We start from the raw sequence: 25041 nt of genomic DNA, 5'->3' as shown, positions 1-25041 counted from the left end.
GATGAAAACTCACTGAAATCCACCTGTAACTTCAAGTTTATGCATCTTTCTATGCTTTCAGGTTGAAACTTGACTGAAAACTCACTTTGAACAAAAGTTAGAGCATTTTTGTATTACAGGTCACAAATAGTTTTTTCTCAGCGAGAGAATGCCAAAATGAACACTTCATGTGGAACTCCTGTATTTTGATGAAAACTCACTGAAATCCACCTGTAACTTCAAGTTTATGCATCTTTCTATGCTTTCAGGTTGAAACTTGACAGAAAAATCACTTTGAACAAAAGTTAGAGCATTTTTGTATTACAGGTCACAAATAGTGTTTTCTCAGCGAGAGACGGCCAAAATGAACACTTCATGTGGAACTCCTGTATTTTGATGAAAACTCACTGAAATCCACCTGTAACTTCAAGTTTATGCATCTTTCTATGCTTTCAGGTTGAAACTTGACTGAAAACTCACTTTGCAGAAAAGTTATGGCATTTTTGTATCACAGGTCACAAATAGTGTTTTCTAAGCGAGAGAAGGCCAAAATGAACACTTCATGCAGAACTCCTGTATTTTGATGAAAACTCACTGAAATCCACCTGTAACTTCAAGTTGATGCATCTTTCTATGCTTTCAGGTTGAAACTTGACTGAAAACTCACTTTGAAGAAAAGTTAGAGCATTTTTGTATCACAGGTCACAAATAGTGTTTTCTCAGCGAGAGAAGGCCAAAATGAACACTTCAGGCAGAACTCCTGTATTTTGATGAAAACTCACTGAAATCAAGCTGTAACTTCAATTTTATGCATCTTTCTATGCTTTCGGGTTGAAACTTGACTGAAAACTCACTTTGAAGAAAAGTTAGAGCATTTTTGTATCACAGGTCACAAATAGTGTTGTCTCAGCGAGAGAAGGCCAAAATGAACACTTCATGCAGAACTCCTGTATTTTGATGAAAACTCACTGAAATCCTCCTGTAACTTCAAGTTGATGCATCTTTCTAGCCTTTCAGGTTGAAACTTGACTTAAAACTCACTTTGAACAAAAGTTATGGCTGTTTTGTGTCGCAGGTCACAAATAGCGTTTTCTCAGCGAGAGAAGGCCAAAATGAACACTTCATGCAGAACTCCTGTATTTTGATGAAAACTCACTGAAATCAAGCTGTAACTTCAAGTTTATGCATCTTTCTATGCTTTCAGGTTGAAACTTGACTGAAAACTCACTTTGAAGAAAAGTTAGAGCATTTTTGTATCACAGGTCACAAATAGTGTTTTCTCAGAGAGAGAAGGCCAAAATGAACACTTCAGGCAGAACTCCTGTATTTTGATGAAAACTCACTGAAATCCACCTGTAACTTCAAGTTTATGCAACTTTCTATGCTTTCAGGTTGAAACTTGACTGAAAACTCACTTTGAAGAAAAGTTAGAGCATTTTTGTATCACAGGTCACAAACACTGTTTTCTCAGCGAGAGAAGGCCAAAATGAACACTTCATGCAGAACTCCTGTATTTTGATGAAAACTCACTGAAATCAAGCTGTAACTTCAAGTTGATGCATCTTTCTATGCTTTCAGGTTGAAACTTGACTGAGAACTCACTTTGAACAAAAGTTAGAGCATTTTTGTATCACAGGTCACAAATAGTGTTTTCTCAGCGAGAGAAGGCCAAAATGAACACTTCATGCATAACTTCTGTATTTTGAGGAAAACTCACTGAAATCAAGCTGTAACTTCAAGTTTATGCATCTTTCTATGCTTTCAGGTTGAAACTTGACTGAAAACTCACTTTGAACAAAAGTTATGGCTGTTTTGTGTCACAGGTCACAAACACTGTTTTCTCAGCGAGAGAAGGCCAAAATGAACACTTCATGCAGAACTCCTGTATTTTGATGAAAACTCACTGAAATCCACCTGTAACTTCAAGTTGATGCATCTTTCTATGCTTTCAGGTTGAAACTTGAATGAAAACTCACTTTGAAGAAAAGTTAGAGCATTTTTGTATCACAGGTCACAAATAGTGTTTTCTCAGCGAGAGAAGGCCAAAATGAACACTTCATGTGGAACTCCTGTATTTTGAGGAAAACTCACTGAAATCAAGGTGGAACTTCAAGTTTATGCATCTTTCTTTGCTTTCAGGTTGAAACTTGACTGAAAACTCACTTTGAACAAAAGGTATGGCTGTTTTGTGTCACAGGTCACAAATAGCGTTTTCTCAGCGAGAGAAGGCCAAAATGAACACTTCATGGATAACTCCAGTATTTTGATGAAAACTCACTGAAATCCACCTGTAACTTCAAGTTTATGCATCTTTCGATGCTTTCAGGTTGAAACTTGACTGAAAACTCACTTTCAACAAAAGTTAGAGCATTTTTGTGTCACAGGTCACAAATAGTGTTTTCTCAGCGAGAGAAGGCCAAAATGAACACTTCATGCAGAACTCCTGTATTTTGATGAAAACTCACTGAAATCAAGCTGTAACTTCAAGTTTATGCATCTTTCTATGCTTTCAGGTTGAAACTTGACTGAAAACTCACTTTGAAGAAAAGTTAGAGCATTTTTTATCACAGGTCACAAATAGTGTTTTCTCAGCGAGAGAAGGCCAAAATGAACACTTCAGGCAGAACTCCTGTATTTTGAGGAAAACTCACTGAAATCAATCTGTAACTTCAAGTTTATGCATCTTTCTATACTTTCGGGTTGAAACTTGACTGAAAAATCACTTTGAACAAAAGTTAGAGCATTTTTGTATTACAGGTCACAAATAGTGTTTTCTCAGCGAGAGAAGGCCAAAATGAAAACCTCATGTGGAACTCCTGTATTTTGATGAAAACTCACTGAAATCCACCTGTAACTTCAAGTTTATGCATCTTTCTATGCTTTCAGGTTGAAACTTGACTGAAAACTCACTTTGAAGAAAAGTTAGAGCATTTTTGTATCACAGGTTTACAAATATTGTTTTCTCAGCGAGAGAAGGCCAAAATGAACACTTCATGCAGAACTCCTGTATTTTGATGAAAACTCACTGAAATCAAGCTGTAACTTCAAGTTTATGCATCTTTCTATGCTTTCAGGTTGAAACTTGACTGAAAACTCACTTTGAAGAAAAGTTAGAGCATTTTTGTATCACAGGTCACAAATAGTGTTTTCTCAGCGAGAGAAGGCCAAAATGAAACCTTCAGGCAGAACTCCTGTATTTTGAGGAAAACTCACTGAAATCAATCTGTAACTTCAAGTTTATGCATCTTTCTATGCTTTCAGGTTGAAACTTGACAGAAAAATCACTTTGAACAAAAGTTAGAGCATTTTTGTATTACAGGTCACAAATAGTGTTTTCTCAGCGAGAGAAGGCCAAAATGAACACTTCATGTGGAACTCCTGTATTTTGATGAAAACTCACTGAAATCCACCTGTAACTTCAAGTTTATGCATCTTTCTATGCTTTCAGGTTGAAACTTGACTGAAAACTCACTTTGCAGAAAAGTTATGGCATTTTTGTATCACAGGTCACAAATAGCGTTTTCTCAGCGAGAGAAGGCCAAAATGAACACTTCATGCAGAACTCCTGTATTTTGATGAAAACTCACTGAAATAAAGCTGTAACTTCAAGTTTATGCATCTTTCTATGCTTTCAGGTTGAAACTTGACTGAAAACTCACTTTGAAGAAAAGTTAGAGCATTTTTGTATCACAGGTCACAAATAGCGTTTTCTCAGCGAGAGAAGGCCAAAATGAACACTTCAGGCAGAACTCCTGTATTTTGATGAAAACTCACTGAAATCCACCTGTAACTTCAAGTTTATGCATCTTTCTATGCTTTCAGGTTGAAACTTGACTGAAAACTCACTTTGAAGAAAAGTTAGAGCATTTTTGTATCACAGGTCACAAACACTGTTTTCTCTGCGAGAGAAGGCCAAAATGAACACTTCATGCAGAACTCCTGTATTTTGATGAAAACTCCCTGAAATCAAGCTGTAACTTCAAGTTGATGCATCTTTCTATGCTTTCGGGTTGAAACTTGACTGAAAACTCACTTTGAAGAAAAGTTAGAGCATTTTTGTATCACAGGTCACAAATAGTGTTGTCTCAGCGAGAGAAGGCCAAAATGAACACTTCATGCAGAACTCCTGTATTTTGATGAAAACTCACTGAAATCCTCCTGTAACTTCAAGTTGATGCATCTTTCTTGCCTTTCAGGTTGAAACTTGACTGAAAACTCACTTTGAACAAAAGTTATGGCTGTTTTGTGTCGCAGGTCACAAATAGTGTTTTCTCAGCGAGAGAAGGCCAAAATGAACACTTCATGCAGAACTCCTGTATTTTGATGAAAACTCACTGAAATCAAGCTGTAACTTCAAGTTTATGCATCTTTCTATGCTTTCAGGTTGAAACTTGACTGAAAACTCACTTTGAAGAAAAGTTAGAGCATTTTTGTATCACAGGTCACAAATAGTGTTTTCTCAGCGAGAGAAGGCCAAAATGAACACTTCAGGCAGAACTCCTGTATTTTGAGGAAAACTCACTGAAATCCAACTGTAACTTCAAGTTTATGCATCTTTCTATGCTTTCAGGTTGAAACTTGACTGAAAACTCACTTTGAAGAAAAGTTAGAGCATTTTTGTATCACAGGTCACAAACACTGTTTTCTCAGCGAGAGAAGGCCAAAATGAACACTTCAGGCAGAACTCCTGTATTTTGATGAAAACTCACTGAAATCCAACTGTAACTTCAAGTTTATGCATCTTTCTATGCTTTCAGGTTGAAACTTGACTGAAAACTCACTTTGAAGAAAAGTTAGAGCATTTTTGTATCACAGGTCACAAATAGTGTTTTCTCAGCGAGAGAAGGCCAAAATGAACACTTCATGCATAACTTCTGTATTTTGAGGAAAACTCACTGAAATCAAGCTGTAACTTCAAGTTTATGCACCTTTCTATGCTTTCAGGTTGAAACTTGACTGAAAACTCACTTTGAACAAAAGTTATGGCTGTTTTGTGTCACAGGTCACAAATAGCATTTTCTCAGCGAGAGAAGGCCAAAATGAACACTTCATGCAGAACTCCTGTATTTTGATGAAAACTCACTGAAATCCACCTGTAACTTCAAGTTGATGCATCTTTCTATGCTTTCAGGTTGAAACTTGACTGAAAACTCACTTTGAAGAAAAGTTAGAGCATTTTTGTATCACAGGTCACAAATAGTGTTTTCTCAGCGAGAGAAGGCCAAAATGAACACTTCATGTGGAACTCCTGTATTTTGAGGAAAACTCACTGAAATCAAGGTGGAACTTCAAGTTTATGCATCTTTCTTTGCTTTCAGGTTGAAACTTGACTGAAAACTCACTTTGAACAAAAGGTATGGCTGTTTTGTGTCACAGGTCACAAATAGCGTTTTCTCAGCGAGAGAAGGCCAAAATTAACACTTCATGGATAACTCCAGTATTTTGATGAAAACTCACTGAAATCCACCTGTAACTTCAAGTTTATGCATCTTTCTATGCTTTCAGGTTGAAACTTGACTGAAAACTCACTTTGAACAAAAGTTAGAGCATTTTTGTATTACAGGTCACAAATAGTTTTTTCTCAGCGAGAGAATGCCAAAATGAACACTTCATGTGGAACTCCTGTATTTTGATGAAAACTCACTGAAATCCACCTGTAACTTCAAGTTTATGCATCTTTCTATGCTTTCAGGTTGAAACTTGACAGAAAAATCACTTTGAACAAAAGTTAGAGCATTTTTGTATTACAGGTCACAAATAGTGTTTTCTCAGCGAGAGAAGGCCAAAATGAACACTTCATGTGGAACTCCTGTATTTTGATGAAAACTCACTGAAATTCACCTGTAACTTCAAGTTTATGCATCTTTCTATGCTTTCAGGTTGAAACTTGACTGAAAACTCACTTTGCAGAAAAGTTATGGCATTTTTGTATCACAGGTCACAAATAGTGTTTTCTAAGCGAGAGAAGGCCAAAATGAACACTTCATGCAGAACTCCTGTATTTTGATGAAAACTCACTGAAATCCACCTGTAACTTCAAGTTGATGCATCTTTCTATGCTTTCAGGTTGAAACTTGACTGAAAACTCACTTTGAAGAAAAGTTAGAGCATTTTTGTATCACAGGTCACAAATAGTGTTTTCTCAGCGAGAGAAGGCCAAAATGAACACTTCAGGCAGAACTCCTGTATTTTGATGAAAACTCACTGAAATCAAGCTGTAACTTCAATTTTATGCATCTTTCTATGCTTTCGGGTTGAAACTTGACTGAAAACTCACTTTGAAGAAAAGTTAGAGCATTTTTGTATCACAGGTCACAAATAGAGTTGTCTCAGCGAGAGAAGGCCAAAATGAACACTTCATGCAGAACTCCTGTATTTTGATGAAAACTCACTGAAATCCTCCTGTAACTTCAAGTTGATGCATCTTTCTAGCCTTTCAGGTTGAAACTTGACTTAAAACTCACTTTGAACAAAAGTTATGGCTGTTTTGTGTCGCAGGTCACAAATAGCGTTTTCTCAGCGAGAGAAGGCCAAAATGAACACTTCATGGATAACTCCAGTATTTTGATGAAAACTCACTGAAATCCACCTGTAACTTCAAGTTTATGCATCTTTCTATGCTTTCAGGTTGAAACTTGACTGAAAACTCACTTTCAACAAAAGTTAGAGCATTTTTGTGTCACAGGTCACAAATAGTGTTTTCTCAGCGAGAGAAGGCCAAAATGAACACTTCATGCAGAACTCCTGTATTTTGATGAAAACTCACTGAAATCAAGCTGTAACTTCAAGTTTATGCATCTTTCTATGCTTTCAGGTTGAAACTTGACTGAAAACTCACTTTGAAGAAAAGTTAGAGCATTTTTTATCACAGGTCACAAATAGTGTTTTCTCAGCGAGAGAAGGCCAAAATGAACACTTCAGGCAGAACTCCTGTATTTTGAGGAAAACTCACTGAAATCAATCTGTAACTTCAAGTTTATGCATCTTTCTATACTTTCGGGTTGAAACTTGACTGAAAAATCACTTTGAACAAAAGTTAGAGCATTTTTGTATTACAGGTCACAAATAGTGTTTTCTCAGCGAGAGAAGGCCAAAATGAAAACTTCATGTGGAACTCCTGTATTTTGATGAAAACTCACTGAAATCCACCTGTAACTTCAAGTTTATGCATCTTTCTATGCTTTCAGGTTGAAACTTGACTGAAAACTCACTTTGAACAAAAGTTAGAGCATTTTTGTATCACAGGTCACAAATATTGTTTTCTCAGCGAGAGAAGGCCAAAATGAACACTTCATGCAGAACTCCTGTATTTTGATGAAAACTCACTGAAATCAAGCTGTAACTTCAAGTTTATGCATCTTTCTATGCTTTCAGGTTGAAACTTGACTGAAAACTCACTTTGAAGAAAAGTTAGAGCATTTTTGTATCACAGGTCACAAATAGTGTTTTCTCAGCGAGAGAAGGCCAAAATGAAACCTTCAGGCAGAACTCCTGTATTTTGAGGAAAACTCACTGAAATCAATCTGTAACTTCAAGTTTATGCATCTTTCTATGCTTTCAGGTTGAAACTTGACAGAAAAATCACTTTGAACAAAAGTTAGAGCATTTTTGTATTACAGGTCACAAATAGTGTTTTCTCAGCGAGAGAAGGCCAAAATGAACACTTCATGTGGAACTCCTGTATTTTGATGAAAACTCACTGAAATCCACCTGTAACTTCAAGTTTATGCATCTTTCTATGCTTTCAGGTTGAAACTTGACTGAAAACTCACTTTGCAGAAAAGTTATGGCATTTTTGTATCACAGGTCACAAATAGCGTTTTCTCAGCGAGAGAAGGCCAAAATGAACACTTCATGCAGAACTCCTGTATTTTGATGAAAACTCACTGAAATAAAGCTGTAACTTCAAGTTTATGCATCTTTCTATGCTTTCAGGTTGAAACTTGACTGAAAACTCACTTTGAAGAAAAGTTAGAGCATTTTTGTATCACAGGTCACAAATAGCGTTTTCTCAGCGAGAGAAGGCCAAAATGAACACTTCAGGCAGAACTCCTGTATTTTGATGAAAACTCACTGAAATCCACCTGTAACTTCAAGTTTATGCATCTTTCTATGCTTTCAGGTTGAAACTTGACTGAAAACTCACTTTGAAGAAAAGTTAGAGCATTTTTGTATCACAGGTCACAAACACTGTTTTCTCAGCGAGAGAAGGCCAAAATGAACACTTCATGAAGAACTCCTGTATTTTGATGAAAACTCACTGAAATCAAGCTGTAACTTCAAGTTTATGCATCTTTCTATGATTTCAGGTTGAAACTTGACTGAGAACTCACTTTGAACAAAAGTTAGAGCATTTTTGTATCACAGGTCACAAATAGCGTTTTCTCAGCGAGAGAAGGCCAAAATGAACACTTCATGCACAACTTCTGTATTTTGAGGAAAACTCACTGAAATCAAGCTGTAACTTCAAGTTTATGCATCTTTCTATGCTTTCAGGTTGAAACTTGACTGAAAACTCACTTTGAACAAAAGTTATGGCTGTTTTGTGTCACAGGTCACAAATAGCATTTTCTCAGCGAGAGAAGGCCAAAATGAACACTTCATGCAGAACTCCTGTATTTTGATGAAAACTCACTGAAATCCACCTGTAACTTCAAGTTGATGCATCTTTCTTTGCTTTCAGGTTGAAACTTGACTGAAAACTCACTTTGAAGAAAAGTTAGAGCATTTTTGTATCACAGGTCACAAATAGTGTTTTCTCAGCGAGAGAAGGCCAAAATGAACACTTCATGTGGAACTCCTGTATTTTGAGGAAAACTCACTGAAATCAAGGTGGAACTTCAAGTTTATGCATCTTTCTTTGCTTTCAGGTTGAAACTTGACTGAAAACTCACTTTGAACAAAAGGTATGGCTGTTTTGTGTCACAGGTCACAAATAGCGTTTTCTCAGCGAGAGAAGGCCAAAATGAACACTTCATGGATAACTCCAGTATTTTGATGAAAACTCACTGAAATCCACCTGTAACTTCAAGTTTATGCATCTTTCTATGCTTTCAGGTTGAAACTTGACTGAAAACTCACTTTGAAGAAAAGTTAGAGCATTTTTGTATCACAGGTCACAAATAGTGTTTTCTCAGCGAGAGAAGGCCAAAATGAACACTTCATGCAGAACTCCTGTATTTTGATGAAAACTCACTGAAATCAAGCTGTAACTTCAAGTTTATGCATCTTTCTATGCTTTCAGGTTGAAACTTGACTGAAAACTCACTTTGAAGAAAAGTTAGAGCATTTTTTATCACAGGTCACAAATAGTGTTTTCTCAGCGAGAGAAGGCCAAAATGAACACTTCAGGCAGAACTCCTGTATTTTGAGGAAAACTCACTGAAATCAATCTGTAACTTCAAGTTTATGCATCTTTCTATGCTTTCAGGTTGAAACTTGACTGAAAAATCACTTTGAACAAAAGTTAGAGCATTTTTGTATTACAGGTCACAAATAGTGTTTTCTCAGCGAGAGAAGGCCAAAATGAAAACTTCATGTGGAACTCCTGTATTTTGATGAAAACTCACTGAAATCCACCTGTAACTTCAAGTTTATGCATCTTTCTATGCTTTCAGGTTGAAACTTGACTGAAAACTCACTTGGAAGAAAAGTTAGAGCATTTTTGTATCACAGGTCACAAATAGTGTTTTCTCAGCGAGAGAAGGCCAAAATGAACACTTCATGTGGAACTCCTGTATTTTGATGAAAACTCACTGAAATCCACCTGTAACTTCAAGTTTATGCATCTTTCTATGCTTTCAGGTTGAAACTTGACTGAAAACTCACTTTGTAGAAAAGTTATGGCATTTTTGTATCACAGGTCACAAATAGTGTTTTCTAAGCGAGAGAAGGCCAAAATGAACACTTCATGCAGAACTCCTGTATTTTGATGAAAACTCACTGAAATCAAGCTGTAACTTCAAGTTTATGCATCTTTCTATGCTTTCAGGTTGAAACTTGACTGAAAACTCACTTTGAAGAAAAGTTAGAGCATTTTTGTATCACAGGTCACAAATAGTGTTTTCTCAGCGAGAGAAGTCCAAAATGAACACTTCATGCAGAACTCCTGTATTTTGATGAAAACTCACTGAAATCCACCTGTAACTTCAAGTTTATGCATCTTTCTATGCTTTCAGGTTGAAACTTGACTGAAAACTCACTTTGAACAAAAGTTAGAGCATTTTTGTACTACAGGTCACAAATAGTGTTTTCTCAGCGAGAGAAGGCCAAAATGAACACTTCATGCAGAACTCCTGTATTTTGATGAAAACTCACTGAAATCAAGCTGTAACTTCAAGTTTATGTGTCTTTCTGTGCTTTCAGGTTGAAACTTGACTGAAAACTCACTTTGAACAAAAGTTATGGTTGTTTTGTGTCACAGGTCACAAATAGTGTTTTCTCAGCGAGAGAAGGCCAAAATGAACACTTCATGCAGAATTCCTGTATTTTGATGAAAACTCACTGAAATCAAGCTGTAACTTCAATTTTATGCATCTTTCTATGCTTTCGGGTTGAAACTTGACTGAAAACTCACTTTGAAGAAAAGTTAGAGCTTTTTTGTATCACAGGTCACAAATAGTGTTGTCTCAGCGAGAGAAGGCCAAAATGAACACTTCATGCAGAACTCCTGTATTTTGATGAAAACTCACTGAAATCCTCCTGTAACTTCAAGTTGATGCATCTTTCTAGCCTTTCAGGTTGAAACTTGACTGAAAACTCACTTTGAACAAAAGTTATGGCTGTTTTGTGTCACAGGTCACAAATAGCATTTTCTCAGCGAGAGAAGGCCAAAATGAACACTTCATGCAGAACTCCTGTATTTTGATGAAAACTCACTGAAATCCACCTGTAACTTCAAGTTGATGCATCTTTCTATGCTTTCAGGTTGAAACTTGACTGAAAAATCACTTTGAACAAAAGTTAGAGCATTTTTGTATTACAGGTCACAAATAGTGTTTTCTCAGCGAGAGAAGGCCAAAATGAACACTTCATGCAGAACTCCTGTATTTTGATGAAAACTCACTGAAATCAAGCTGTAACTTCAAATTTATGCATCTTTCTATGCTTTCAGGTTGAAACTCCACTGAAAACTCACTTTGAAGAAAAGTTAGAGCATTTTTGTATCACAGGTCACAAATAGTGTTTTCTCAGCGAGAGAAGGCCAAAATGAACACTTCAGGCAGAACTCCTGTATTTTGATGAAAACTCACTGAAATCCACCTGTAACTTCAAGTTTATGCATCTTTCTATGCTTTCAGGTTGAAACTTGACTGAAAACTCACTTTGAAGAAAAGTTAGAGCATTTTTGTATCACAGGTCACAAATAGTGTTTTCTCAGCGAGAGAAGGCCAAAATGAACACTTCATGTGGAACTCCTGTATTTTGATGAAAACTCACTGAAATCCACCTGTAACTTCAAGTTTATGCATCTTTCTATGTTTTCAGGTTGAAACTTGACTGAAAACTCACTTTGCAGAAAAGTTATGGCATTTTTGTATCACAGGTCACAAATAGTGTTTTCTAAGCGAGAGAAGGCCAAAATGAACACTTCATGCAGAACTCCTGTATTTTGATGAAAACTCACTGAAATCAAGCTGTAACTTCAAGTTTATGCATCTTTCTATGCTTTCAGGTTGAAACTTGACTGAAAACTCACTTTGCAGAAAAGTTATGGCATTTTTGTATCACAGGTCACAAATAGTGTTTTCAAAGCGAGAGAAGGCCAAAATGAACACTTCATGCAGAACTCCTGTATTTTGATGAAAACTCACTGAAATCAAGCTGTAACTTCAAGTTTATGCATCTTTCTATGCTTTCAGGTTGAAACTTGACTGAAAACTCACTTTGAAGAAAAGTTAGAGCATTTTTGAATCACAGGTCACAAATAGTGTTTTCTCAGCGAGAGAAGTCCAAAATGAACACTTCAGGCAGAACTCCTGTATTTTGATGAAAACTCACTGAAATCCACCTGTAACTTCAAGTTTATGCATCTTTCTATGCTTTCAGGTTGAAACTTGACTGAAAACTCACTTTGAACAAAAGTTAGAGCATTTTTGTACTACAGGTCACAAATAGTGTTTTCTCAGCGAGAGAAGGCCAAAATGAACACTTCATGCATAACTTCTGTATTGTGAGGAAAACTCACTGATATCAAGCTGTAACTTCAAGTTTATGCATCTTTCTATGATTTCAGGTTGAAACTTGACTGAAAACTCACTTTGAACAAAAGTTATGGCTGTTTTGTGTCACAGGTCACAAATAGCGTTTTCTCAGCGAGAGAAGGCCAAAATTAACACTTCATGCATAACTCCTGTATTTTGATGAAAACTCACTGAAATCAAGCTGTAACTTCAAGTTAATGCATCTTTCTATGCTTTCAGGTTGAAACTTGACTGAAAACTCACTTTGAACAAAAGTTATGGCTGTTTTGAGTCACAGGTCACAAATAGCGATTTCTCAGCGAGAGAAGGCCAAAATGAACACTTCATGCAGAACTCCTGTATTTTGATGAAAACTCACTGAAATCAAGCTGTAACTTCAAGTTTATGTGTCTTTCTGTGCTTTCAGGTTGAAACTTGACTGAAAACTCACTTTGAACAAAAGTTATGGTTGTTTTGTGTCACAGGTCACAAATAGTGTTTTCTCAGCGAGAGAAGGCCAAAATGAACACTTCATGCAGAATTCCTGTATTTTGATGAAAACTCACTGAAATCAAGCTGTAACTTCAATTTTATGCATCTTTCTATGCTTTCGGGTTGAAACTTGACTGAAAACTCACTTTGAAGAAAAGTTAGAGCTTTTTTGTATCACAGGTCACAAATAGTGTTGTCTCAGCGAGAGAAGGCCAAAATGAACACTTCATGCAGAACTCCTGTATTTTGATGAAAACTCACTGAAATCCTCCTGTAACTTCAAGTTGATGCATCTTTCTAGCCTTTCAGGTTGAAACTTGACTGAAAACTCACTTTGAACAAAAGTTATGGCTGTTTTGTGTCACAGGTCACAAATAGCATTTTCTCAGCGAGAGAAGGCCAAAATGAACACTTCATGCAGAACTCCTGTATTTTGATGAAAACTCACTGAAATCCACCTGTAACTTCAAGTTGATGCATCTTTCTATGCTTTCAGGTTGAAACTTGACTGAAAAATCACTTTGAACAAAAGTTAGAGCATTTTTGTATTACAGGTCACAAATAGTGTTTTCTCAGCGAGAGAAGGCCAAAATGAACACTTCATGCAGAACTCCTGTATTTTGATGAAAACTCACTGAAATCAAGCTGTAACTTCAAATTTATGCATCTTTCTATGCTTTCAGGTTGAAACTCCACTGAAAACTCACTTTTAAGAAAAGTTAGAGCATTTTTGTATCACAGGTCACAAATAGTGTTTTCTCAGCGAGAGAAGGCCAAAATGAACACTTCAGACAGAACTCCTGTATTTTGATGAAAACTCACTGAAATCCACCTGTAACTTCAAGTTTATGCATCTTTCTATGCTTTCAGGTTGAAACTTGACTGAAAACTCACTTTGAAGAAAAGTTAGAGCATTTTTGTATCACAGGTCACAAATAGTGTTTTCTCAGCGAGAGAAGGCCAAAATGAACACTTCATGTGGAACTCCTGTATTTTGATGAAAACTCACTGAAATCCACCTGTAACTTCAAGTTTATGCATCTTTCTATGTTTTCAGGTTGAAACTTGACTGAAAACTCACTTTGCAGAAAAGTTATGGCATTTTTGTATCACAGGTCACAAATAGTGTTTTCTAAGCGAGAGAAGGCCAAAATGAACACTTCATGCAGAACTCCTGTATTTTGATGAAAACTCACTGAAATCAAGCTGTAACTTCAAGTTTATGCATCTTTCTATGCTTTCAGGTTGAAACTTGACTGAAAACTCACTTTGCAGAAAAGTTATGGCATTTTTGTATCACAGGTCACAAATAGTGTTTTCAAAGCGAGAGAAGGCCAAAATGAACACTTCATGCAGAACTCCTGTATTTTGATGAAAACTCACTGAAATCAAGCTGTAACTTCAAGTTTATGCATCTTTCTATGCTTTCAGGTTGAAACTTGACTGAAAACTCACTTTGAAGAAAAGTTAGAGCATTTTTGAATCACAGGTCACAAATAGTGTTTTCTCAGCGAGAGAAGTCCAAAATGAACACTTCAGGCAGAACTCCTGTATTTTGATGAAAACTCACTGAAATCCACCTGTAACTTCAAGTTTATGCATCTTTCTATGCTTTCAGGTTGAAACTTGACTGAAAACTCACTTTGAACAAAAGTTAGAGCATTTTTGTACTACAGGTCACAAATAGTGTTTTCTCAGCGAGAGAAGGCCAAAATGAACACTTCATGCATAACTTCTGTATTGTGAGGAAAACTCACTGATATCAAGCTGTAACTTCAAGTTTATGCATCTTTCTATGATTTCAGGTTGAAACTTGACTGAAAACTCACTTTGAACAAAAGTTATGGCTGTTTTGTGTCACAGGTCACAAATAGCGTTTTCTCAGCGAGAGAAGGCCAAAATTAACACTTCATGCATAACTCCTGTATTTTGATGAAAACTCACTGAAATCAAGCTGTAACTTCAAGTTAATGCATCTTTCTATGCTTTCAGGTTGAAACTTGACTGAAAACTCACTTTGAACAAAAGTTATGGCTGTTTTGAGTCACAGGTCACAAATAGCGATTTCTCAGCGAGAGAAGGCCAAAATGAACACTTCATGCAGAACTCCTGTATTTTGATGAAAACTCACTGAAATCAAGCTGTAACTTCAAGTTTATGTGTCTTTCTGTGCTTTCAGGTTGAAACTTGACTGAAAACTCACTTTGAACAAAAGTTATGGTTGTTTTGTGTCACAGGTCACAAATAGTGTTTTCTCAGCGAGAGAAGGCCAAAATGAACACTTCATGCAGAATTCCTGTATTTTGATGAAAACTCACTGAAATCAAGCTGTAACTTCAATTTTATGCATCTTTCTATGCTTTCGGGTTGAAACTTGACTGAAAACTCACTTTGAAGAAAAGTTAGAGCTTTTTTGTATCACAGGTCACAAATAGTGTTGTCTCAGCGAGAGAAGGCCAAAATGAACACTTCATGCAGAACTCCTGTATTTTGATGAAAACTCACTGAAATCCTCCTGTAACTTCAAGTTGATGCATCTTTCTAGCCTTTCAGGTTGAAACTTGACTGAAAACTCACTTTGAACAAAAGTTATGGCTGTTTTGTGTCACAGGTCACAAATAGCATTTTCTCAGCGAGAGAAGGCCAAAATGAACACTTCATGCAGAACTCCTGTATTTTGATGAAAACTCACTGAAATCCACCTTTAACTTCAAGTTGATGCATCTTTCTATGCTTTCAGGTTGAAACTTGACTGAAAAATCACTTTGAACAAAAGTTAGAGCATTTTTGTATTACAGGTCACAAATAGTGTTTTCTCAGCGAGAGAAGGCCAAAATGAACACTTCATGCAGAACTCCTGTATTTTGATGAAAACTCACTGAAATCAAGCTGTAACTTCAAATTTATGCATCTTTCTATGCTTTCAGGTTGAAACTCCACTGAAAACTCACTTTGAAGAAAAGTTAGAGCATTTTTGTATCACAGGTCACAAATAGTGTTTTCTCAGCGAGAGAAGGCCAAAATGAACACTTCAGGCAGAACTCCTGTATTTTGATGAAAACTCACTGAAATCCACCTATTACTTCAAGTTTATGCATCTTTCTATGCTTTCAGGTTGAAACTTGACTGAAAACTCACTTTGAACAAAAGTTAGAGCATTTTTGTATTACAGGTCACAAATAGTGTTTTCTCAGCGAGAGAAGGCCAAAATGAACACTTCATGCATAACTTCTGTATTGTGAGGAAAACTCACTGAAATCAAGCTGTAACTTCAAGTTTATGCATCTTTCTATGATTTCAGGTTGAAACTTGACTGAAAACTCACTTTGAACAAAAGTTAGGGCTGTTTTGTGTCACAGGTCACAAATAGCGTTTTCTCAGCGAGAGAAGGCCAAAATGAACACTTCATGCATAACTCCTGTATTTTGATGAAAACTCACTGAAATCAAGCTGTAACTTCAAGTTAATGCATCTTTCTATGCTTTCAGGTTGAAACTTGACTGAAAACTCACTTTGAACAAAAGTTATGGCTGTTTTGAGTCACAGGTCACAAATAGCGTTTTCTCAGCGAGAGAAGGCCAAAATGAACACTTCATGCATAACTCCTGTATTTTGATGAAAACTCACTGAAATCAAGCTGTAACTTCAAGTTTATGTGTCTTTCTGTGCTTTCAGGTTGAAACTTGACTGAAAACTCACTTTGAACAAAAGTTATGGCTGTTTTGTGTCACAGGTCACAAATAGTGTTTTCCCAGCGAGAGAAGGCCAAAATGAACACTTCATGCAGAACTCCTGTATTTTGATGAAAACTCACTGAAATCAAGCTGTAACTTCAATTTTATGCATCTTTCTATGCTTTCGGTTTGAAACTTGACTGAAAACTCACTTTGAAGAAAAGTTAGAGCATTTTTGTATCACAGGTCACAAATAGTGTTGTCTCAGCGAGAGAAGGCAAAAATGAACACTTCATGCAGAACTCCTGTATTTTGATGAAAACTCACTGAAATCCTCCTGTAACTTCAAGTTGATGCATCTTTCTAGCCTTTCAGGTTGAAACTTGACTGAAAACACACTTTGAACAAAAGTTATGGCTGTTTTGTGTCGCAGGTCACAAATAGCGTTTTCTCAGCGAGAGAAGGCCAAAATGAACACTTCATGCAGAACTCCTGTATTTTGATGAAAACTCACTGAAATCAAGCTGTAACTTCAAGTTGATGCATCTTTCTATGCTTTCAGGTTGAAACTTGACTGAAAACTCACTTTGAACAAAAGTTAGAGCATTTTTGTATCACAGGTCACAAATAGTGTTTTCTCAGCGAGAGAAGGCCAAAATGAACACTTCATGCATAACTTCTGTATTTTGAGGAAAACTCACTGAAATCAAGGTGGAACTTCAAGTTTATGCATCTTTCTTTGCTTTCAGGTTGAAACTTGACTGAAAACTCACTTTGAACAAAAGGAATGGCTGTTTTGTGTCACAGGTCACAAATAGCGTTTTCTCAGCGAGAGAAGGCCAAAATGAACACTTCATGGATAACTCCAGTATTTTGATGAAAACTCACTGAAATCCACCTGTAACTTCAAGTTTATGCATCTTTCTATGCTTTCAGGTTGAAACTTGACTGAAAACTCACTTTGAAGAAAAGTTAGAGCATTTTTGTATCACAGGTCACAAATAGTGTTTTCTCAGCGAGAGAAGGCCAAAATGAACACTTCAGGCAGAACTCCTGTATTTTGAGGAAAACTCACTGAAATCAATCTGTAACTTAAAGTTAATGCATCTTTCTATGCTTTCAGGTTGAAACTTGAAAGAAAAATCACTTTGAACAAAAGTTAGAGCATTTTTGTATCACAGGTCACAAATAGTGTTTTCTCAGCGAGAGAAGGCCAAAATGAACACTTCATGTGGAACTCCTGTATTTTGATGAAAACTCACTGAAATCCACCTGTAACTTCAAGTTTATGCATTTTTCTGTGCTTTCAGGTTGAAACTTGACTGAAAACTCACTTTGCAGAAAAGTTATGGCATTTTTGTATCACAGGTCACAAATAGTGTTTTCTAAGCGAGAGAAGGCCAAAATGAACACTTCATGCAGAACTCCTGTATTTTGATGAAAACTCCCTGAAATCAAGCTGTAACTTCAAGTTTATGCATCTTTCTATGCTTTCAGGTTGAAACTTGACTGAAAACTCACTTTGAACAAAAGTTATGGCTGTTTTGTGTCGCAGGTCACAAATAGTGTTTTCTCAGCGAGAGAAGGCCAAAATGAACAATTCATGCATAACTTCTGTATTTTGAGGAAAACTCACTGAAATCAAGCTGTAACTTCAAGTTTATGCATCTTTCTATGCTTTCAGGTTGAAACTTGACTGAAAACTCACTTTGAACAAAAGTTAGAGCATTATTGTATTACAGGTCACAAATAGTGTTTTCTCAGCGAGAGAAGGCCAAAATGAACACTATATGTGGAAATCCTGTATTTTGATGAAAACTCACTGAAATCCACCTGTAACTTCAAGTTTATGCATCTTTCTATGCTTTCAGGTTGAAACTTGACTGAAAACTCACTTTGCAGAAAAGTTATGGCATTTTTGTATCACAGGTCACAAATAGTGTTTTCTAAGCGAGAGAAGGCCAAAATGAACACTTCATGCAGAACTCCTGTATTTTGATGAAAACTCCCTGAAATCAAGCTGTAACTTCAAGTTTATGCATCTTTCTATGCTTTCAGGTTGAAACTTGACTGAAAACTCACTTTGAACAAAAGTTATGGCTGATTTGTGTCGCAGGTCACAAATAGTGTTTTCTCAGCGAGAGAAGGCCAAAATGAACACTTCATGCATAACTTCTGTATTTTGAGGAAAACTCACTGAAATCAAGCTGAAACTTCAAGTTTATGCATCTTTCTATGCTTTCAGGTTGAAACTTGACTGAAAACTCACTTTGAACAAAAGTTATGGCTGTTTTGTGTCACAGGTCACAAATAGCATTTTCTCAGCGAGAGAAGGCCAAAATGAACCCTTCATGCAGAACTCCTGTATTTTGATGAAAACTCACTGAAATCCACCTGTAACTTCAAGTTTATGCATCTTTCTATGCTTTCAGGTTGAAACTTGACTGAAAACTCACTTTGAACAAAAGTTATGGCTGTTTTGAGTCACAGGTCACAAATAGCGTTTTCTCAGCGAGAGAAGGCCAAAATGAACACTTCATGCATAACTCCCGTATTTTGATGAAAACTCACTGAAATCAAGCTGTAACTTCAAGTTTATGTGTCTTTCTGTGCTTTCAGGTTGAAACTTGACTGAAAACTCACTTTGAACAAAAGTTATGGCTGTTTTGTGTCACAGGTCACAAATAGTGTTTTCTCAGCGAGAGAAGGCCAAAATGAACACTTCATGCAGAACTCCTGTATTTTGATTAAAACTCACTGAAATCCTCCTGTAACTTCAAGTTGATGCATCTTTCTAGCCTTTCAGGTTGAAACTTGACTGAAAACTCACTTTGAACAAAAGTTATGGCTGTTTTGTGTCGCAGGTCACAAATAGCGTTTTCTCAGCGAGAGAAGGCCAAAATGAACACTTCATGCAGAACTCCTGTATTTTGATGAAAACTCACTGAAATCAAGCTGTAACTTCAAGTTTATGCATCTTTCTATGCTTTCAGGTTGAAACTTGACTGAAAACTCACTTTGAAGAAAAGTTAGAGCATTTTTGTATCACAGGTCACAAACACTGTTTTCTCAGCGAGAGAAGGCCAAAATGAACACTTCATGCAGAACTCCTGTATTTTGATGAAAACTCACTGAAATCAAGCTGTAACTTCAAGTTGATGCAGCTTTCTATGCTTTCAGGTTGAAACTTGACTGAAAACTCACTTTGAACAAAAGTTAGAGCATTTTTGTATCACAGGTCACAAATAGTGTTTTCTCAGCGAGAGAAGGCCAAAATGAACACTTCATGCATAACTTCTGTATTTTGAGGAAAACTCACTGAAATCCACCTGTAACTTCAAGTTGATGCATCTTTCTATGCTTTCAGGTTGAAACTTGACTGAAAACTCACTTTGAAGAAAAGTTAGAGCATTTTTGTATCACAGGTCACAAATAGTGTTTTCTCAGCGAGAGAAGGCCAAAATGAACACTTCAGGCAGAACTCCTGTATTTTGAGGAAAACTCACTGAAATCAATCTGTAACTTCAAGTTTATGCATCTTTCTATGCTTTCAGGTTGAAACTTGACAGAAAAATCACTTTGAACAAAAGTTAGAGCATTTTTGTATTACAGGTCACAAATAGTGTTTTCTCAGCGAGAGAAGGCCAAAATGAACACTTCATGTGGAACTCCTGTATTTTGATGAAAACTCACTGAAATCCACCTGTAACTTCAAGTTTATGCATCTTTCTATGCTTTCAGGTTGAAACTTGACTGAAAACTCACTTTGCAGAAAAGTTATGGCATTTTTGTATCACAGGTCACAAATAGTGTTTTCTAAGCGAGAGAAGGCCAAAATGAACACTTCATGCAGAACTCCTGTATTTTGATGAAAACTCCCTGAAATCAATCTGTAACTTCAAGTTTATGCATCTTTCTATGCTTTCAGGTTGAAACTTGACTGAAAACTCACTTTGAACAAAAGTTATGGCTGTTTTGTGTCGCAGGTCACAAATAGTGTTTTCTCAGCGAGAGAAGGCCAAAATGAACACTTCATGCAGAACTTCTGTATTTTGAGGAAAACTCACTGAAATCAAGCTGTAACTTCAAGTTTATGCATCTTTCTATGCTTTCAGGTTGAAACTTGACTGAAAACTCACTTTGAACAAAAGTTATGGCTGTTTTGTGTCACAGGTCACAAATAGCATTTTCTCAGCGAGAGAAGGCCAAAATGAACACTTCATGCAGAACTCCTGTATTTTGATGAAAACTCACTGAAATCCACCTGTAACTTCAAGTTTATGCATCTATCTATGCTTTCAGGTTGAAACTTGACTGAAAACTCACTTTGAAGAAAAGTTAGAGCATTTTTGTATCACAGGTCACAAATAGTGTTTTCTCAGCGAGAGAAGGCCAAAATGAACACTTCAGGCAGAACTCCTGTATTTTGATGAAAAGTCACTGAAATCCACCTGTAACTTCAAGTTTATGCATCTTTCTATGCTTTCAGGTTGAAATTTGACTGGAAACTCACTTTGAACAAAAGTTAGAGCATTTTTGTATTACAGGTCACAAATAGTGTTTTCTCAGCGAGAGAAGGCCAAAATGAACACTTCATGCATAACTTCTGTATTGTGAGGAAAACTCACTGAAATAAAGCTGTAACTTCAAGTTTATGCATCTTTCTATGATTTCAGGTTGAAACTTGACTGAAAACTCACTTTGAACAAAAGTTATGGCTGTTTTGTGTCGCAGGTCACAAATAGCGTTTTCTCAGCGAGAGAAGGCCAAAATGAACACTTCATGCAGAACTCCTGTATTTTGATGAAAACTCACTGAAATCAAGCTGTAACTTCAAGTTCATGCATCTTTCTATGCTTTCAGGTTGAAACTTGACTGAAAACTCACTTTGAACAAAAGTTATGGCTGTTTTGAGTCACAGGTCACAAATAGCGTTTTCTCAGGGAGAGAAGGCCAAAATGAACACTTCATGCATAACTCCTGTATTTTGATGAAAACTCACTGAAATCAAGCTGTAACTTCAAGTTTATGTGTCTTTCTGTGCTTTCAGGTTGAAACTTGACTGAAAACTCACTTTGAACAAAAGTTATGGCTGTTTTGTGTCACATTTCACAAATAGTGTTTTCTCAGCGAGAGAAGGCCAAAATGAACACTTCATGCAGAACTCCTGTATTTTGATGAAAACTCACTGAAATCAAGCTGTAACTTCAATTTTATGCATCTTTCTATGCTTTCGGGTTGAAACTTGACTGAAAACTCACTTTGAGGAAAAGTTAGAGCATTTTTGTATCACAGGTCACAAATAGTGTTGTCTCAGCGAGAGAAGGCCAAAATGAACACTTCATGCAGAACTCCTGTATTTTGATGAAAACTCACTGAAATCCTCCTGTAACTTCAAGTTGATGCATCTTTCTAGCCTTTCAGGTTGAAACTTGACTGAAAACTCACTTTGAACAAAAGTTATGTCTGTTTTGTGTCGCAGGTCACAAATAGCGTTTTCTCAGCAAGAGAAGACCAAAATGAACACTTCATGCAGAACTCCTGTATTTTGATGAAAAGTCACTGAAATCAAGCTGTAACTTCAAGTTTATGCATCTTTCTATGCTTTCAGGTTGAAACTTGACTGAAAACTCACTTTGAAGAAAAGTTAGAGCATTTTTGTATCACAGGTCACAAACACTGTTTTCTCAGCGAGAGAAGGCCAAAATGAACACTTCATGCAGAACTCCTGTATTTTGATGAAAACTCACTGAAATCAAGCTGTAACTTCAAGTTTATGCATCTTTCTATGCTTTCAGGTTGAATCTTGACTGAAAACTCACTTTGAACAAAAGTTAGAGCATTTTTGTATCACAGGTCACGAATAGTGTTTTCTCAGCGAGAAAAGGCCAAAATGAAGACTTCATGCAGAACTCCTGTATTTTGATGAAAACTCACTGAAATCAAGCTGTAACTTCAAGTTTATGCATCTTTCTATGCTTTCAGGTTGAAACTTGAATGAAAACTCACTTTGAACAAAAGTTAGAGCATTTTTGTATCACAGGTCACAAATAGTGTTTTCTCAGCGAGAGAAGGCCTAAAGGAACACTTCATGCATAACTTCTGTATTTTGAGGAAAACTCACTGAAATCAAGGTGCAACTTCAAGTTTATGCGTCTTTCTTTGCTTTCAGGTTGAAACTCCACTGAAAACTCACTTTGAACAAAAGTTATGGCTGTTTTGTGTCACAGGTCACAAATAGCGTTTTCTCAGCGAGAGAAGGCCAAAATGAACACTTCATGCATAACTCCTGTATTTTGATGAAAACTCACTGAAATCAAGCTGTAACTTCAAGTTAATGCATCTTTCTATGCTTTCAGGTTGAAACTTGACTGAAAACTCACTTTGAACAAAAGTTATGGCTGTTTTGAGTCACAGGTCACAAATAGCGTTTTCTCAGCGAGAGAAGGCCAAAATGAACACTTCATGCAGAACTCCTGTATTTTGATGAAAACTCACTGAAATCAAGCTGTAACTTCAAGTTTATGCATCTTTCTATGCTTTCAGGTTGAAACTTGACTGAAAACTCACTTTGAACAAAAGTTAGAGCATTTTTGTATTACAGGTCACAAATAGTGTTTTCTCAGCGAGAGAAGGCCAAAATGAACAATTCATGCAGAACTCCTGTATTTTGATGAAAACTCACTGAAATCCACCTGTAACTTCAAGTTTATTCATCTTTCTATGCTTTCAGGTTGAAACTTGACTGAAAACTCACTTTGAACAAAAGTTATGGCTGTTTTGTGTCGCAGGTCACAAATAGTGTTTTCTCAGCGAGAGAAGGCCAAAATGAACACTTCATGCAGAACTCCTGTATTTTGATAAAAACTCACTGAAATCCACCTGTAACTTCAAGTTTATGCATCTTTTTTTGCTTTCAGGTTGAAACTTGTTGAAAACTCACTTTGAACAAAAGTTATGGCTGTTTTCTATCACAGGTCACAAATAGTGTTTTCTCAGCGAGAGAAGACCAAAATTAACACTTCATGCATATCTCCTGTATTTTGATGAAAACTCACTGAAATCAAAATGTAACTTCAAGTTTATGCATCTTTCTATGCTTTCAGGTTGAAACTTGACTGAAAACTCACTTTGAACAAAAGTTATGGCTGTTTTGTGTTGCAGGTCACAAATAGCGTTTTCTCAGCGAGAGAAGGCCAAAATTAACACTTCATGCATAACTCCTGTATTTTGAGGAAAACTCACTGAAATCCACCTTTAACTTCAAGTTTATGCATCTTTCTATGCTTTCAGGTTGAAACTTGACTGAAAACTCACTTTGAACAAAAGTTATGGCTGTTTTGTGTCGCAGGTCACAAATAGCGTTTTCTCAGCGAGAGAAGGCCAAAATGAACACTTCACGCATAACTCCTGTATTTTGATAAAAACTCACTGAAATCAAGCTGTAACTTCAAGTGTATGCATCTTTCTATGCTTTCAGGTTGAAACTTGACTGAAAACTCACTTTGAACAAAAGTTATGGCTGTTTTGTGTTGCAGGTCACAAATAGCGTTTTCTCAGGGAGAGAAGGCCAAAATTAACACTTCATGCATAACTCCTGTATTTTGATGAAAACTCACTGAAATCAAGCTGTAACTTCAAGGTTATGCATCTTTCTATGCTTTCAGGTTGAAACTTGACTGAAAATTCACTTTGAACAAAAGTTATGGCTGTTTTGTGTCGCAGGTCAAAAATAGCGTTTTCTCAGCGAGAGAAAGCCAAAATGAACACTTCACGCATAACTCCTGTATTTTGATGAAAACTCACTGAAATCCACCTGTAACTTCAAGTTTATGCATCTTTCTATGCTTTCAGGTTGAAACTTGACTGAAAACTCACTTTGAACAAAAGTTATGGCTGTTTTGTGTCGCAGGTCACAAATAGCGTTTTCTCAGTGAGAAAAGGCCAAAATGAACACTTCATGCAGAACTCCTGTATTTTTATGAAAACTCACTGAAATCAAGCTGTAACTTCAAGTTTATGCATCTTTCTATGCTTTCAGGTTGAAACTTGACTGAAAACTCACTTTGCAATAAAGTTATGGCATTTTTGTGTCACAGGTCACAAATAGTGTTTTCTCAGCGAGAGAAGGCCAAAATGAACACTTCATGCAGAACTCCTGTATTTTGAGGAAAACTCACTGAAATCAAGCTGTAACTTCAAGTTTATGCATCTTTCTATGCTTTCAGGTTGAAACTTGACAGAAAACTCACTTTGAAGAAAAGTTATGGCTGTTTTGTGTCGCAGGTCACAAATCGCGTTTTCTCAGCGAGAGAAGGCCAAAATGAACACTTCATGCAGAACTCCTGTATTTTGATGAAAACTCACTGAAATCAAGCTGTAACTTCAAGTTTATGCATCTTTCTATGCTTTCAGGTTGAAACTTGACTGAAAACTCACTTTGAACAAAAGTTATGGCTGTTTAGTGTCGCAGGTCACAAATAGCGTTTTCTCAGCGAGAGAAGGCCAAAATGAACAATTCATGCAGAACTCCTGTATTTTGATGAAAACTCACTGAAATCCACCTGTAACTTCAAGTTTATGCATCTTTCTATGCTTTCAGGTTGAAACTTGACTGAAAACTCACTTTGAACAAAAGTTATGGCTGTTTTGTGTCGCAGGTCACAAATAGTGTTTTCCCAGCGAGAGAAGGCCAAAATGAACACTTCATGCAG

This window comes from Aulostomus chinensis, chromosome 1 (genome assembly GCF_037954235.1).
Source record: "Aulostomus chinensis isolate RoL2024-O1b breed Wild chromosome 1, RoL_Achi_v1.0, whole genome shotgun sequence".
Classification (NCBI taxonomy): Eukaryota; Metazoa; Chordata; class Actinopteri; order Syngnathiformes; family Aulostomidae; genus Aulostomus; species Aulostomus chinensis.
Note: the sequence above shows the minus strand (reverse complement) of the source record.